Raw genomic sequence first — 19,483 nt, forward strand, 5'->3', positions numbered from 1 at the left:
TATAATGATACAGATGTAGGACACCACGATGAAAACAAGTGGAGATAATAGTGTGAAAAAACTTACCACAAGTATTGATAATTTGTGATAGGTGATGTCACCACACGCCAGCTGTAGCATGGCCAATATCTCACAGACAAAGTGGTCCAATGTGTTCTCCCTACAGAACACAAGAGGCTTATAGGTAGGAATAGATGATAATACATAACTTCCTGACCATGTAATGACTGTAATAATTTTACATGTCCTCCATTTCATGTATGTGGTATAATGTAAAGGGAAGCGTATGGCTATATAACGGTCATACGCCATCACTGCCAGTAGGGTACACTCAGTGGTTCCTAGGAACAGGCCAGTCTTCATCTGTACCAGGCACCCAGTGACAGAAACTCTAACTCTCTTAGAGAAGACATCTAGTATCATCTTTGGAAGAGCGCTGGATGAGAAGAATAAATCTAGGAAGGATAAATTGCAAAGAAAATAGTACATGGGGGTGTGCAATGGAGGACTTATGATAATAGTACATATCATAAAACTATTCCCCACAATGGTCAGAGAATACATTACTAAGAACATAACAAACAGTAATATCCTGGTCTGCAAGCCCTGAGAAAATCCAATGAGAATTAATTCTTCAAACAAAGAGAGATTTCCAAGGTCCATGTTATCATTTACATGTGGAGTTCAGATACCTGAAAGAGTAGTAGAACAGTATAATCTGTCTCACCAAATGAAAACATTAGAATATATCATTTATTTGAGTGCTGTTGGAACATTTTCTGCTTCTTTTGGCTCAGTCATGTTTTGTATCAGTATGACATAAAAATCACGTTTGTACGATATGATACAATCCAAGCTGTTGCTTATCCTGGAATCCACAATCACATGAACACACAATTTAGGTCAAAGCTGTAAAATAAAAATGATACAATGGAGATTTTTTCATATATCTTTGAATCGTTGAGTTATATATATTGTCTATCCACAAGAAGCTATTCAAGAAATAATTGAGGCCATGTAATATGAGATTGCTTTACTGGCATGTCAGTCATATTTCCCAGATAATAGACTCTAAACTTTGGAGAGTGGTAAAGTGGAGAGATAAAATACCAGCCAATCAGCTCCTACCTGCCATGTTACAGGCTGTGTATGATTAATGACAGGAGCCAGTTGGTTGGAACTTTCTCTCTCTCCACTTTATTACTCTCCAGCACTTAGTACATCTGCCCCTGTATATTATAGTCACTCAACAATAATTTAACTAGTGAGTCGTATAGGATTACATTGGGATATGAAAAAGAGACTGTATTGTTATTACTAAATTGCACAGAAATTCACCCATGATAAAATAGTCAATGACCGTTACCAAGACTGTGTCAGTAGATGACACATATTTTTGCATTATTTTTAAACTATGACTATAAATCCTACAGTATGCCAGTCACCCAAATGTCTTCTTGTAATGAGTTCAGTGTAGGAGTCATCTTCCCCTTTGACCAAAAGTTGTAAAACAGGAACAGCAATGAATGCTAACCCAGGCTTGTTTACATTCTTTCCTATTGCCGTTTTAAAAATATTGGTCAAAGTCGCCAATGATTGGTGACTTAATGCTGGCCATAAATCAGACCAACTTTCCTCCAACCATCCAACTGACCAACTGTCCAAGTACAATGCTGCCCCACATACCTAACCAACTTCTTTATCAAACCAGCCAACAAGCCAACTTTTTAAGTAGGCTAGCCAATTTCTCTCCTACTTGTGATGTCATAGAGGTTGGCGGACAGTGTCTGCATACTACTGCATGGTTGAAACTATATACATATCTATCTACCTATCTATCTATCTATCTATCTATCTATCTATCTATCTATCTATCTATCTATCTATCTCAAAGAACTGAGGTGGTACTCCACAACTTTCAAAGTGTAAAAAAAGTTTTGGTGACAAACTAAACTAGAGAGTTTGTCACTAAAACTTTATTCTGGACCTATTTAATTATATATATATATATATATATATATATATATATAGTAGTAGTAGTTCCAGTTTCCTGGGGGGGCACTCTCCTTTGAACATCATCACGAATCAACATCCAGTCAGTGAGGCAGCCGCACTGACTGGATGTTGATTCGTGATCCCCAGGGAGGCTCCACTGAGCAAGGTGCCACTATTTGGATAGTTATCCAGGATATTTCGATTGTGTGAAGTTAAAATACATTGGAGTGACTGCGAATCCACCTTCAGTGCTGTATTGTTGCTATCTTGTTGAGTTACATTTACTCTAGTTGTGACGATTTCAATATAAAATTATATGCAAGGCTTGTCTTGAGAAAGGCTCCACTTATAGAGCCGAATTGTCGACTTAATAAAGCCAATTGTGTGACCAAATAAAGCCTATTATGGATTAAGAAGTTTCATGTGATGATGTTCAAAGGAGAGTGCCCCCCAGGAAACTGGAACTACTACTACTATATATGTTGATCTACAGAGATTGTGTGGATTCTACTGGGTGCACCCCACAGCTGATCCTTTACGGACGTGAGTGCAGGACTCCCATGGATATATATATATATATATATATATATATAGAATGTAGGCACGGGCGGCACTCTCGGCGTAAATGAAGACAGACAAGCAAGTCTTTAAGTTATCAACGTTTCAATGACCAAAGCGGCATTTTCGTCATTGATAACTTAAAGACTTGCTTGTCTGTCTTCATTTACGCCGAGAGTGCCGCCCGTGCCTACATTCTACATATTAGGATACAGGTGCACTGTATACCTTAGGGAGGGCACCGGCACTACATCCATTGTTATACTTACTTTGGGGACCAGGGAGTGCCGTCGATTTTGCTTATCTATATATATATATATATATATATATATATATGTACATAAAAAAAAAAAATATGTATATATATATATATATAGAAAGTACTGGTCCGGCACTCAATAGTGGACAGCTAGTAGTAAAAAGTGCTCCGGTGCCCTCCAACCAGACCTGCAGCCTGTATATACGGGAGAATTAAAATAAGGCGGCACTCAGGAGACTTGAACGTGGTGAAACCAACAGGTGCTTTAGTCAACGTTTCGGGGATCGTGACCCCGTCTTCAGGACACACATAGTGAAACAATGTGATAACAAACATTAAATGCCTTACCTGGCGCCTCTCTGACCGTCCTCGCCGCGCCGCCGGCCAGCTTCCGGGATCCCGGCTTCCGGACTCCAATGCAGTCACATGACCGGAAGCCCGCTCACCAGGCTGTCATCCGGGAACGTGGGGGATCGTTGCCAGGATACGCCTGTCAACAATTACAATGCACATCACGTGAAATACAAAATACAAAGTAAAGTGCAACAAGTATATACTTCTAAGACAGGCTAGTGCATTCACTGCCTGAACAGTCAAATGTGGCTGGTGCATAACATAGTTATACAATATAAATGTGCACTACATAATAATGATGTAAAAACTGCAGTGAAACAAACAACCATAAAAAGATTAAAAACAAGAAATTTAGCAGCACAGAGTCGCACAATTAGGCTGAAAGCCTATTTAATGCGAAAAAACCAAAAGGTCTGTATTTCAGCCTGAATAGTTCCTACCATCTCTAGCACATATTACACGTTTACCCTGAAGACAATCATATGAATCCAATCTCTATACAATCATTAACTTATGATCGTGGGTCAATAGAGACCAGATCATTAAACCTATGTACTATTGTCATAAGACCCTGAACAAATGTACTATACTTATGTGGAAAAAATGCATGACTATTAATACAGTCCCTTAAATGAAATTACTCATACCGAGAGATTCATTCAAACCTCTGGGACTGAGTGTGTTGAGGGTCAGAATCCATCTGGTTTCCAGTTGTAATAGATGTTTGGCCCTATCACCACCCCTTATTGAAAAAGGGGCCTGATCTATAATGCGGTATCGGACCGTCGCCAGGCTGTGTCTGGCTTTAGCAAAGTGCCTTGCTACTGGCTGTTCACTTGTGCCTGTAATCAAGGCCGCCCTAATGGCTGACCTATGTTGCGTCATTCGGACTTTAAAGCTGCATTCAGTTTTTCCTACATAATATTGTCCACACGGACACTTGAGCAGGTACACAACAAACTTGGAGTTACAGTTAACCGATACCCTGATGTTGATCTTCTTTCCAGTATATGGATGCTGGAAAGAGTCCCCCGGTATCAAAAAATTACATGTGGTACATCCACATTTGTAGCAACCATATCTTTGTTTTAAAAAATGTGAGGTTGGTGCCATTTTTTTAGACACGTCAGTCTTAACCACAAGGCTCCTGATATTTTTGCTCCTCGTGTAGCTTGGCATTAGTCTGCTATTTTTAAACATCCAGAGCTCAGGGTCCGACTGAATAATGGGCCATAGCTCCTTTGCTTTTTTGGTGGTATGTTTACTAACAGTATTATACTGATTGACCCACGGGACTACATCACTATTAGAGCTCTTAGCTTTGGTCTCAAGCAAACGGTGTCGGGCTGACTGAGTGCCTTCTGTCGAGCCTGTACTAGCAACTCTGTAGGGTAACCCCTGTCTTGAAATTTAGATATCATTGCTTCAAGTTGTCTGTCACGTGTGCCAGGGTCACTGTTGATCCTGCACACCCTGAGCATCTGAGAGTAAGGCAGGCCGTATATGGTGGATGTAGGATGAAAGCTATCAAACCTGAGTATGGTGTTACGGTCTGTCTCTTTTGTGTACATGGATGTGCAGATAGCCCCATTATTGATGGAAATCTGAACATCCAGGACATTTATCTGTTGTGTATCCATGGCCATCGTAAGTTTTACCGGACTAGAGGACCCATTCTGTGTCATAATGAGCTCCTCAAGAAGATGTCTAGGTCCTGACCAAATTACCAATAAATCATCTATATACCTTGTGTATAAGATGAGATGTTGGGAAATCATAACCTGTGACAGAAACAAATCTTTGTCTAACTCCCACATAAATGCATATCCTTCCCCACCTGTGGCTCAGGTGTATGCAGCAAAGGAAAATCTTTTATCACTTATGTTTTCACTGCACATGGGTATACTTACCTGAGAAAAAGGCTGTCATGCCTTGAAACGTCGTAAGCAACCTGCCATGTTTTTTTGTTGTTATGAACACATTTGTTCTTTTTTCACAATGATTTGAATACAAGCTTCAACAAGTCCTTGGAGTGCCACCTCTTTTTCCTTTGCTGCATACACCTGAGCCACAGGTGGGGAAGGATATGCTATTGTATCATTATCAGGAGGGCACCCAGGCATTTACTCCTTAGTATTGAGTGCCGGATGTATTCACCAGTATTCTGTTGGGAATTGGCCATCTTCCCTATGTATCAAGGCACCTACGTTACACCATTGGTTGTGTAACTGCATTCTTGGACTCTTTTTTTGTCACCACATTTTTTGATTATTAATTTGCCGAACCAATTTATGATTTCGCGCCACTGTTACTTCAGCTGAAGCACCATCCCAGTGGCTCTGGGTTTTTGGATCCCTTCACAGGCTACCATGTCATCTACATCGCCATCGGGAGCTCTGTCATTCATCGATCTCAAACAACATCTGGCAGAGACACTCAGCTATAATGATGATCAAGCTAATCAGATCCTCTTTGGTGAAGACCTCAGCGTCAAACCTGAACCATCCTCCACGGATGAGATCTTCCTGACACTCCTTAAATTGCGTAACAAAGAGACCGATTACCTCCTACACTTAACATCACTTTCGGATTATTTCCATGCCAAAATGATACCACGCGGCTTTAGAATAAAAAACATGCCAACCATTGGCCGCAACAGTGCGGACTTTTGCCGGAAATGGGTATCCATACTCAATAAGTGCAGCTCAGATTTGATGCTGCTGGTGATCGAAGAGGCAAGAACTATACTATCGGATACCAGGTCAAAACTTTTGGCAGCCACTTTAAAATTCAAAAACAATTTAGATGATAAAAGGCTTCAAGCACAATGGGACCGATTGGACCAACAGTGCAATACATACAGACAAGACCTTTTAAAATTTAAACAAAATAAACTAGTTACCGTACAATCCGATAATGAAGATCAGAGGCTGTACCGGTGGCTGAATGGAATAGAATCATCATTCCGCTCTAGATCCCAAATTACCTGGAAGGATAGGAACCCACCATCTAGGAGGAATCGCTCGCAGTCCAACAGCGATAGTGATTTTTTGGTCACCGATTCAGAAGATCCCCAGACATCACGGACGGTCCCTTTAGCCAGGGCCACATGTTCAAAAGTCGACATGCGCGACCGGGAAGAATGCGACGTGGGGGCCAAAAGCAAAGGATCTTCCAAGCCTCCCATCAACAAAGGAAGGAAGTAACCTTTAACTTGTCATCCCGTAATTTTTCAACCACATAATTAAATGTCTTAAACAAAGGATTATCCTTTGTACCCACCCATGCCCATCGGGAACTGGATTGGAAGATAGACCTATACGGGCTACACAGAACTTTGAAGACCAAATAATTTTTCCAACACCAACTTGACAATGCATCAGCTCCTTATAAAGCACCATCTATGCATAAAAAAACGTCGTTTGACCCTCCCTCACTGAATGTTTCATTAAAAACATTCAATCGTCTGCTGGACACAGCAGTAACGAAATATCATGCAGCTCAACCCACAGTGCATTCCAACCTTACTGGAGCAGAACAAAAGGCCTTACGGGACTTGTCACAATATCAGGATGTCATCTTTCGCCCCGCCGACAAGGGCGGTGGCATTGTCATTCAGGACTCTACGCAGTATATATCCAATATTGATTTGCTTCTTCAAGACCACACTACTTACCAACAATTGTCCAATAATCCCACGGAGGGATTCAAACGTGATCTGGACAAGATCCTTTTGGAAGCTCACCTTGAAGGACACTTTGACAAAAAATATCTACAATTCTCTAATCACTGACTCTCCCATCACTCCGGTGCTATACACAATTCCCAAACTTCACAAAAATCCGGTGGATCTACCTCCCCGACCCATCATCTCTGCAAGGAGGTCACTCCTCCAACCGATTTCACAGTTACTTGATCAGTTGATCCAGCCGCATATCATGGAACAGCCCACGTTCCTTAAAGATACTACACAACTTCTCAATAAACTGAATCACATCACAACAGTACCGACTAATACGTTGCTATGCACTCTAGACGTCAAAATCCTTTATACGGTGATTCCTCATGACAGTGGCTTATCAGCCATGGAACTGTTCCTGTTCCGATACCATTTTGATGCCATGCCTATCCCCCTTTTCCTTCTACTTTTGTCAAAAACTCTAATGCAAAACTACTTTATGCATAATGGTCAGTACTTCATTCAGACAACCGGGTGTGCGATGGGGTCCTCAGTGGTCCCATCGTTCGCCAATGTATATATGTTTCAGCAGGAAGAAGGTTTCTTCTTTTCATCTCCAGAGATAGTGAATAAAATATTGCTATACACACGTTATATAGATGACCTGCTGATCCTATGGTCTGGAACAGAGAAGGAATTAACCACCCTCATAGATCACATCAACAGTGAGGATTCTCCCATTAAATTCACGCACCAGATCAGCACCACAAGCATCAACTATTTGGATGTCACCATTGAGATCAAACAGAACCAAATACACACCAAGCTCTTTTCATAGCCCACAGACCGCAATACGCTGCTTCACCATAGCAGCTGTCATCCTCCTGCATTAGTACGTGGGTTACCCAGTTCACAAATGCTCAGGGCAGCCCGCATTTCGAGTGATCAAGCCACCCTAGCAACCACGTTGGATCAAATGATCCACAAGTTTGCTCACAGAGGTTACAGACTACGTGATTTAATGAACTCTAGGGACGAAGCATTAAAAATTCCTAGAGAACAGCTGCTATACAATGTGCCCCAACAACCGTTGAAATCATGGATCCCCTTTGTGACCCGTTTCACGACTGCTAGCAAAGTTATTCCACGTGCTACAAAAGGCCGGTGGCCCATTGTCTCTGGTGACAAAGAGTTACCTTGCTTTAAAAACACTTCCCTGATGCCTAGCTACAAGTGGGGACCCAACCTAAGAGATCTGTTGATGAAAACCAACATTACTTCAACCCTACATGCTCCCTCTACACAAGTCAAAAAACCTGGGTGCTACAGGTGTGCATCCTGCACCACATGTAAATATTTAGAAACTGGCCATAATTTCAATAATCCACATACTGGTCAGGAATACAAAATTCGACATGTGCTGACGTGCACTACACCATTTATAGTGTACATAATCATCTGCCCATGTGGCTTGTTGTACGTGGGACAGACTATCAGAAACCTCAGGGATCGGATAACGTTACATCGATCGGCCATCAAAGCGTCACTTGAAGGCAAACCGGTAGACCAACTGGTAGCACGCCACTTTAAACAAAGTGGCCATTCGCTATCTAGTCTCCGGTACAAGATTATCGACCATATCCCGAGTCCAGTGCGATGAGGAGACCGACATAGAGCTCTATCTAAATGTGAATCCAAATGGATTTTCTTATTAGATGCATTGTCACCCAAAGGACTGAATGAAAAATGCACCTGGAATGTATTTCTATAATACCTGTTATTATATTAGTTGTTTGTGTTCCAGTTTTATTCTTGTTTCCCTTTGTCTCTCCCCCCCCTTTCCTTTCCCTCCCTCTCTCCTCTCCTTCCCTTCACCCCTTTCCCCCTCTCCCTTCCCCCCTCTCCCTCTCTCATTTCACTTGTTCCTTCCCCCCCCCCCGACACCCCCCCAACCCACCAACACCCCCCCCAACACACCCCCTTCCCTCCCCTCCCTCCCTTTTTGATGTCATGTACCTGTTTGAGATCCAATTAATACCCAGGCTTTATGGTTTAGCCCATTAATTGATCAGGCCATAGGCTATATATTTTTTGCACAACTCCTAGCTATAACCTTTAGCCAATAATTCGATCAGGCTTTATGCCGTTCACTTTTTGCATGTTGTTCTGGCAAGTATTTGGCCCTGTTAACCACTTTTGACATACTTCAGCTGTCTATAAGTAATTTTTAATGCATGCTTTTAACTATTTCGTTTTTCACTTTATACACCTAGTCGCCCGCCTTTGGGTGTCGTTGCATGCATTATGCATGCCTTATCACATTGTGTTTCTACATCTATACACTTTCCCTGACAGGTCTCCCCGGCGCCTGCTTTGCTAGCACAGCCGTTGCTTAGCAATGGACACATCATCTATGCACCGTTCACGTGACGGACCCGGAAGTCTCGGGCACAAACGCCGGGAACACCTGCTCCTGCACACCTTTTAAACGGTGAGTGTTTCATGCTCTGTTTTGGTTCTTTTATCACTTATGTTTTCACTGCACATGGGTATACTTACCTGAGGAAAAGGCTGTCATGCCTTGAAACGTCGTAAGCAACCTGCCATGTTTTTTTGTTGTTATGAACACGTTTGTTCTTTTTTCACAATGATTTGAATACAAGCTTCAACAAGCCCTTGGAGTGCCGCCTCTTTTTCCTTTGCTGCATACACCTGAGCCACAGGTGGGGAAGGATATGCTAATATATATATATATATATATATATATATGAGATAGCAGAGACCTAGGCGCTTTGTATAGACGTGCAATGATATAAAGTGATAAGAAAACACTCCTCATCCCTTGCATGAGTGGCAGCTTGTAATACAAATTTTGTGTTTGGTGTACAAATAAACAAAAATAGGCAATAGAGAATACAAGCGCCCACGAGAGTGATAGCTAAGTAATAAAAGGAATTTTTAGGTGGGTGTTTTTATGGCCCAAAACACTTATCAGGTTAAAAGAACTTCCAACGAGTATCCACCATTTGAGATATCACATGTAAGAGAAAAAAACACAGCAAACATAGTATATACCGTTCTCAGACTTACAGCATGTCATTTGTAATAGTGGGCGAAATTAGGGAACAAGCTTATTCCCAATAATGAATATTTACTATCCCAAACATTAAAAGGTTAAAAATATACAAAGACATACAATGGCTAAAAAAACATGCGTACAAGATTTAAAACACAGAGAGCTTATCTGTCAATCACAGGAGATCAGCAGGAAACTGTCAGTACAGGACAGTTTGCTGCTGATCTCCTTTGATGGACAGATAAGCTTTAGATGTTTTAAATCTTGTACATGTGTTTTTCAGCCATTGCATGTCTTTATGTTTGGGACAGTTTGTTGCTGATCTCCTTTGATGGACAGATAAGCTCTCTATGTTTTAAATCATGTATGCATGTTTTTTAGCCATTGTATGTCTTTGTATATTAAACCTATGTATTTTTAACCTTTTAATGTTTGGTCTAGTCAATAATATACATTATTGGGAATAAGCTTGTTCCCTAATTTTGCCCTCTATTACAAATGACATGCTGTAAGTCTGAGAACAGTATATACTATGTTTGCTATGTTTTTTCCTCTTACATGAGATATCTCAAATGGTGGATACTCGTTGGAAGTTCTTTTAACCAGATAAGTGTTTTGGGCCATAAAAACACCCACCTAAAAATTCCTTTTATTACTTGGCTATCACACTCGTGGGCACTTGTATTCTCTATTGCCTATATCTCTATTGCCTATATATATATATATATATATACTAGTGATGAGCGGGTTCGGTTCGTCGGAATCCGAACCCGCCCGAACTTCACCTTTTTTTGCACGGGTCCGAGCAACTCGGATCCTCCCGCCTTGATCGGTTAACCCGAGCGTGCCCGAACGTCATCATCCCGCTGTCGGATTCTCGCAAGATTCGGATTCTATATAAGGAGCTGCGCATCGCCGACATTTTTCACTCCTGCATTGGAAATGATCGTGAGAGGACGTGGCTGGCGTCCTCTCAGTTTCTATGTTCAGGGGGCTGCAAATATCTGTGCTGAGTGTGCTGCAAATATCTACGTTCTCTGCCTGAAAAAAGCTCCATATCTGTGCTCAGTGTGCTGCAAATATCTGTGCTCACACTGCTTTATTGTGGGGACTGGGGACCACCAGTATTATATAGGAGGAGTACAGTGCAGAGTTTTGCTGACCAGTGACCAGTGACCACCAGTATTATATGTTCTCTGCCTGAAAAACGCTCCATATCTGTGCTCAGTGTGCTGCAAATATCTTTGCTCACACTGCTTTATTGTGGGGACTGGGGACCACCAGTATTATATAGGAGTTTTGCTGACCAGTGACCACCAGTATTATACGTTCTCTACATGAAAAACGCTCCATATCTGTGCTGCATTGTAGTATATATAGTAGTAGTTCAGTGCATAATTTTGCTGACCACCAGTATATAATATATAGCAGTACGGTACAGTAGGCCACTGCTCTACCTACCTCTGTGTCGTTAAGTATACTATACATCCATACCTGTGGTGCATTTCAGTTTTGCACAGTTTGCTGACCACCAGTATATAATATATAGCAGTACGGTACAGTAGACCACTGCTCTACCTACCTCTGTGTCGTCAAGTATACTATCCATCCATACCTGTGGTGCATTTCAGTTTTGCACAGTTTGCTGACCACCAGTATATAATATATAGCAGTACGGTACAGTAGGCCACTGCTCTACCTACCTCTGTGTCGTCAATTATACTATCCATCCATACCTGTGGTGCATTTCAGTTTTGCACAGTTTGCTGACCACCAGTATATAATATATAGCAGTTTGTTACAGAAGGCCACTGCTCTACCTACCTCTGCGTCGTCAAGTATACTATCCATCCATACCTGTGGTGCATTTCAGTTTTGCACAGTTTGCTGACCACCAGTATATAATATATAGCAGTACGGTACAGAAGGCCACTGCTCTACCTACCTCTGTGTCGTCAAGTATACTATCCATCCATACCTGTGGTGCATTTCAGTTTTGCACAGTTTGCTGACCACCAGTATATAATATATAGCAGTACGGTAAAGTAGGCCACTACTCTACCTACCTCTGTGTCGTCAAGTATACTATCCATCCATACCTGTGGTGCATTTCAGTTGTGTGCAGTATATATAGTAGTAGGCCATTGCTATTGATACTGGCATATAATTCCACACATTAAAAAATGGAGAACAAAAATGTGGAGGGTAAAATAGGGAAAGATCAAGATCCACTTCCACCTCGTGCTGAAGCTGCTACCACTAGTCATGGCCGAGACGATGAAATGCCATCAACGTCGTCTGCCAAGGCCGATGCCCAATGTCATAGTAGAGAGCATGTAAAATCCAAAAAACAAAAGTTCAGTAAAATGACCCAAAAATCAAAATTAAAAGCGTCTGATGAGAAGCGTAAACTTGCCAATATGCCATTTACGACACGGAGTGGTAAGGAACGGCTGAGGCCCTGGCCTATGTTCATGGCTAGTGGTTCAGATTCACATGAGGATGGTAGCACTCATCCTCTCGCTAGAAAAATGAAAAGACTTAGGGGTATAAGCAATTGAGGTCGAATTCTGGCTGGAATTCGACTGTTTTTAAATTTGACACAATTCGACTGTCGATTTCCGGCCGCCGGCGCCGAAATTCGACATATTCAATAAAAATCGGACCAATTGACGGATTTTGTGCGTCCTTGATTCGACTTTTCCGACCGTACCAAAATGGTTAAAAAACACGGGGAAAAAATGCGTGGGGTCCCCCCTCCTAAGCATAACCAGCCTCGGGCTCTTTGAGACGGTCCTGGTTGCAAAAATACAGGGGGAAAAATGACAGGGGATCCCACGTATTTTAACAACCAGCACCGGGCTCTGCGCCTGGTCCTGGTGCAAAACATATGTGGGACAAAAAGCGTAGGGGTCCCCTGTATTTTTTGTACCAGCACCGGGCTCCACTAGCTGGACAGATAATGCCACAGCCGGGGGAAACTTTTATACCGCTCCCTGCGGCCGTGGCATTAAATACCCAACTAGTCCACCCCATCCATGGGCTGCGGATGGGGGGCTGATAGCCTTGAGTAAAATGAACGAATATTGTATTTTGCAGAAGAACTACAAGTCCCAGCAAGCCTCCCCCGCAAACCGGTACTTGGAGAACCACAAGTACCAGCATGCGGGGGGAAACGGGCCCGCTGGTACCTGTAGTTCTACTGCAAAAAAAATACCCAAATAAAAATAGGACACACACACCTTGAAAGTAAAACTTTATTACATACATGCCGATACACACATATTTACATACACGTCGACTGTGTCCATGTCACCGTCTGTCGGCAGAATCCGGGGTACCTGAAAATAAAATTTATACTCACCTGATCCAGTTTCCGGTTCTTTTATTGTAATCCACGTACTTGGCAAAAAAAACAAAAAAAAACGCATTTACCCGATCCAGACGGACTGAAAGGGGTCCCATGTTTACACATGGGACCCCTTTCCCCGAATGCAGAAACCCCCTGTGACTACTGTCACAGAGGGTCCCTTCAGCCAATCAGGAAGCGCCACGTCCCCCCGCATGCTGGTACTTGTGGTTCTCCAAGTACCAGCTTGCGGGGGAGGCTTGCTGGGACTTGTAGTTCTTCTGCAAAAAAACTATATTCTTTCATTTTCAACAAGGCTATCAGCCCCCCATCCACAACCCATGGATGGGGGGACAGCCTCGGGCTTCACCCCTGGCCCTTGGGTGGCTGGGGGGACCCCTTGATTTAAGGGGTCCCCACTCCTCCAGGGTACCCCGGCCAGGGGTGACTAGTTGGGTATTTAATGCCACGGCCGCAGGGAGCGGTATAAAAGTGACCCCCGGCTGTGGCATTATCTGTCCAGCTAGTGGAGCCCGGTGCTGGCACAAAAAATACGGGGGACCCCTACGCTTTTTGTCCCCCGTATTTTTTGCTCCAGGACCAGGCGCAGAGCCCGGTGTTGGTTGTTAAAATACGGGGGATCCCCTGTCATTTTTTTCCCGTATTTTTGCAACCAGGACCAGCTCAAAGAGCCCGAGGCTGGTTATGCTTAGGAAGGGGGACCCCAAGCATTTTTTTTTCGGGTTTTTAACCCATTCCATTAAAAAAATATATATATATTTTAAAAAATATATAAATAATACTTGTGGCTCCTAAAAAGACACACCAAATACCTAATCCCTTCTAATATAGATAGATATGCTATAAGCAAAAAAAAAAACACAAAAAAAAACATGTTTTACATTTTTTTTATTACATTCCGCCAGCACTGTTGTCGAATCGACATTCTTCAATTGAATATAATTTTGTCGAATTGCTGCATTTTACCACTGCAGACATGTCGAATTTTGAAACTGTCGAATTGCAAAAAAGTCGAATCTGAAATTTCCGTTTTTTTGTCGAAAAGTATTGTATTGCATTGTCGAATCCAATTCGACATGTTTTTTTTTTGTCGAAAACGGACTGTTTTTCGACTTTTCCGGCAATTCGCCGGCAATTGCATATACCCCTTAAGCTGGCAAAAGCACAGCAAAGAACTGTGCGTTCTTCTAAATCACAAATCCCCAAGGAGAGTCCAATTGTGTCGGTTGCGATGCCTGACCTTCCCAACACTGGACGGGAAGAGGTGGCACCTTCCACCATTTGCACGCCCCCTGCAAGTGCTGGAAGGAGCACCCGCAGTCCAGTTCCTGATAGTCAAATTGAAGTTGTCACTGTTGAAGTACACCAGGATGAGGATATGGGTGTTGCTGGCGCTGAGGAGGAAATTGACAAGGAGGATTCTGATGGTGAGGTAGTTTGTTTAAGTCAGGCACCCGGGGAGACACCTGTTGTCCGTGGGACGAATATGGCCATTGACATGACTGGTCAAATTACAAAAAAAATCACCTCTTCGGTGTGGAATTATGTTAACACAAATGCGGACAACAGGTGCCAAGCCGTGTGTCGCCTTTGTCAAGCTGTAATAAGTAGGGGTAAGGAAGTTAACCACCTCGGAACATCCTCCCTTATACGTCACCTAGAGCGCATTCATCAGAAGTCATTGACAAGTTCAAAAACTCTAGTGGAAGCAGTCCACTGACAACTAAATCCCTTCCTCTTGTAACCAAGCTCCTGCAAACCACACCACCAAATCCCTCAGTGTCAATTTCCTCCTTACACAGGAAAGCCAATAGTCCTGCAGGCCATGTCACTGGCAAGTCTGACGAGTCCTCTCCTGCCTGGGATTCCTCCGATGCATTCTTGAGTGTAACGCCTACTGCTGCTGACGCTGCTGTTGTTGCTGCTGGGAGTCAATCGTCTTCCCAGAGGGGAAGTCGGAAGACCACTTGTACTACTTCCAGTAAGCAATTGACTGTTCAACAGTCATTTGCGAGGAAGATGAAATATCACAGCAGTCATCCTGCTGCAAAGCGGATTACTCAGGCCTTTGCATCCTGGGTGGTGTCAAACTTGTTTCCGGTATCCACCGTTAATTCACAGGAAACTAGAGACTTGCTTGAGGTACTGTGTCCCCGGTACCAAATACCATGTAGGTTCCATTTCTCTAGGCAGGCGATACTGAGAATGTACACAGACCTCAGAAAAAGAGTCACCAGTGTCCTAAAAAATGCAGTTGTACCCAATGTCCACTTAACCACGGACATGTGGACAAGTGGAGCAGGGCAGACTAAGGACTATATGACTGTGACAGCCCACTGGGTAGATGTATTGCCTCCCGCAGCAAGAACAGCAGCGGCGGCACCAGTAGCAGCATATCGCAAATGCCAACTCGTTCCTAGGCAGGCTATGCTTTGTATCACCGCTTTCCAGAAGAGGCACACAGCTGACAACCCCTTACGGAAACTGAGGAACATCATCGCAGAATGGCTTACCCCAATTGGACTCTCCTGGGGATTTGTGACATCGGACTACGCCACCAATATTGTGCGTGCATTACATGTGGGCAAATTCCAGCACGTCCCATGTTTTGCACATACATTGAATTTGGGGGTGCAGAATTATTTAAAAAACAACAGGGGCGTGCAAGAGATGCTGTCGGTGGCCCGAAGAATTGTGGGCCACTTTCGGCATTCAGCCACCGCTTGCCGAAGACTGGAGCACCAGCAAACACTCCTGAACCTGCCCTGCCATCATCTGAAGCAAGAGGTGGTAACGAGGTGGAATTCAACCCTCTATATGCTTCAGAGGATGGAGGAGCAGCAAAAGGCCATTCAAGCCTATACAGCTACCTAAGATATAAGCAAAGGAGGGGGAATGCACCTGAATCAAGCGCAGTGGGGAATGATTTCAACGTTGTGCAAGGTTCTGCAACCCTTTGAACTTGCCACACGTGAAGTCAGTTCAGACACTGCCAGCCTGAGTCAGGTCATTCCCCTCATCAGGCTTTTGCAGAAGAAGCTGGAGACATTGAAGGAGGAGATAAAACAGAGCGATTCCGCTAGGCATGTGGGACTTGTGGATGGAGCCCTTAATTCGCTTAACCAGGATTCACGGGTGGTCAATCTGTTGAAATCAGAGCACTACATTTTGGCCACCGTGCTCGATCCTAGATTTAAAACCTACGTTGTATCTCTCTGTCCGGCAGACACAAGTCTGCAGAGGTTCAAAGACCTGCTGGTGAGAAAATTGTCAAGTCAAGCGGAACATGACCCGTCAACAGCTCCTCCTTCACATTCTCCCGCAACTGGGGCTGCGAGGAAAAGGATAAGAATTCCGAGCCCATCCACTGGCGGTGATGCAGGGCAGTCTGGAGCGAGTGCTGACATCTGGTCCGGACTGAAGGACCTGCCAACGATTACTGACATGCTGTCTACTGTCACTGCATATGATTCTATCACCATTGAAAGAATGGTGGAGGATTATATGAGTGACCGCATCCAAGCAGGCACGTCAGACAGTCCGTACGTATACTGGCAGGAAAAACAGGCAATTTGGAGGCCCTTGCAGAAACTGGCTTTATTTTACCTAAGTTGCCCCCCCTCCAGTGTGTACTCCAAAAGAGTGTTTAGTGCAGCAGCTCACCTTGTCAGCAATCGGCGTACAAGGTTACTTCCAGAAAATGTGGAGAAGATAATGTACACCAAAATGAATTATAATCAATTCCTCCGTGGAGACATTCACCAGCAATTGCCTCCAGAAAGTACACAGGGACCTGAGATGGTGGATTCCAGAGGGGACGAATTAATAATCTGTGAGGAGGGGGATATACACAGTGAAAGGGGTGAGGAATCGGAGGATGAGGAGGAGGTGGACATCGTGCCTCTGTAGAGCCAGTTTGTGCAAGGAGAGATTGATTGCTTCTCTTTTGGTGGGGGCCCAAACCAACCAGTCATTTCAGTCACAGTCGTGTGGCAGACCCTGTGGCTGAAATGATGGGTTTGTTAAAGTGTGCATGTCCTGTTTTTACAACATAAGGGTGGGTGGGAGGGCCCAAGGACAATTCCATCTTGCACCTCTTTTTTCTTTCATTTTTCTTTGCATCATGTGCTGTTTGGGGACTATTTTTTGAAGTGCCATCCTGTCTGACACTGTAGTGGCACTCCTAGATGGGCCAGGTGTTTGTGTTGGCCACTTGGGTCGCTTAGTTTAGCCATCCAGCGACCTTGGTGCACCTCTTTTTTTCTTTGCATCATGTGCTGTTTGGGGACTATTTTTTTAAGTGCCATCCTGTCTGACACTGCAGTGCCACTCCTAGATGGGCCAGGTGTTTGTGTTGGCCACTTGGGTCGCTTAGCTTAGTCATCAAGCGACCTTGGTGCAAATTTTAGGACTAAAAATAATATTGTGAGGTGTGAGGTGTTCAGAATAGACTGGAAATTAGTGGAAATTATGGTTATTGAGGTTAATAATACTATGGGATCAAAATGACCCCCAAATTCTATGATTTAAGCTGTTTTTGAGGGGTTTTTGTAAAAAAACACCCGAATCCGCTGAAAAAATTTTTAGGGAGGTTTTGCCAAAACGCGTCTGAATCCAAAACACGGCTGCGGAACCGAATCCAAAACCAAAACACAAAACCCGAAAAATTTCCGGTGCACATCACTAATATATATTTATATATATAGATAAAAAAAACCTAATCTCGCGCTATATTCAATTCAGCAGCACCTCATGAAAATCTCCCTGCTAGTAGGAGATGGACAAAGGTAATAGATACAATATTCAGAGGGCGCACTAAGATAATAGCTCCAGATATCGATAACCAGCGTAAACAAAAAGCAATGTTTTTTAATCAGACATTAAAACATTCAATTAAAATCATACAAATGTCAATTATTCATAAGTACATTTTTCATTTGTACAAATACAGTACTTCATAGATATTTTCATAAACCCAACGCGTTTCGTCCGTTATGGACTTCATCAGGGGTACTGGTCACAGCTGGTCATGGAAAGAAAATGAGGAAGAGCAAGAGAGTATGAATATGGTTTTTGAGGATATCTCCTATACCATATAATATTCTTTTAGTCAATTGAGATATTTCCACTGTTATTTATAGTATGGTGTGGAAGAGGGATATTGAATTTAGTAGATCTCTCACATCCAGGATCTTTTAGTAAGAGATAAAGTGGAAGTATATCTGAATTCTGGAAGTGACAATAACAGATTATAAACTGTCTTCAGAGATTTGGGAAACCCCAGATAAAAAAATTTAAAAACAAGAACACTAATACTGAACAGAAAGTCCAGAAGAGTCAGAAGTATGCAAAGTGCAGGGTTCTGGACCTGTGTGTCTGCCTTCTCTCCTACATTTGTATGATTTTAATGTTTTAATGTCTGATTAAAAAACATTGCTTTTGGTTTACGCTGGTTATCGATATCTGGAGCTATTATCTTAGTGCGCCCTCTGAATATTGTATATATATATATATATATATATATATACACATATATCTTGATCTATTTATTTAAAATGTGAATGTCTGTATGTGTAGTTATTTATTACTGTTGAAAAAAATGTGTATTTAGAACAATTTGTTAAACATACATTAAAACATCTGGATTCATCTTGAAAAAAAAAATTGTGAACAGCAGTCAGTGATACAATGTGAGAATAACGGAAGAAAACTCCTAAAATATTGCAAAATTCTGTTGCTGCGATGAGATGTTTCTAATTGTCTCTGTTTCAACATAACAGCTAAAAGCCTGGCGTTAGACATGCATATGGAAATGGAAAACAAAAAGGTTCAATATGTGTTATGTTCATAAAGTTACACCAAGAACGCAGATTAATCTATGATGGTGAATGGGAGCAAACGTCTCAGACCAGATGTGTTCACCTGTATACAAGATGTGACTCGAGATTCTCTGTCTATGTAATTTTGCTCTGTGGTGTGGTATCACCTCAGTCTCAGGGCCAGTTCTAGACCTTGTGGAGCTTAGTGTGAAAGTCTCTTTTGACACCCATGCTCATATACAAAATAGAGACAGTGTGTGGCAAAAATGTAGGGTTGTGGCTTCATGGAGAAGGAATGTGGTCACAGAATAGTACTAATTTGCATTACACCAAACAGTAGTGGCCAATATTCACATTACACCACGCAGTAGTG

This window comes from Pseudophryne corroboree, chromosome 4 (genome assembly GCF_028390025.1).
Source record: "Pseudophryne corroboree isolate aPseCor3 chromosome 4, aPseCor3.hap2, whole genome shotgun sequence".
NCBI lineage: Eukaryota > Metazoa > Chordata > Amphibia > Anura > Myobatrachidae > Pseudophryne > Pseudophryne corroboree.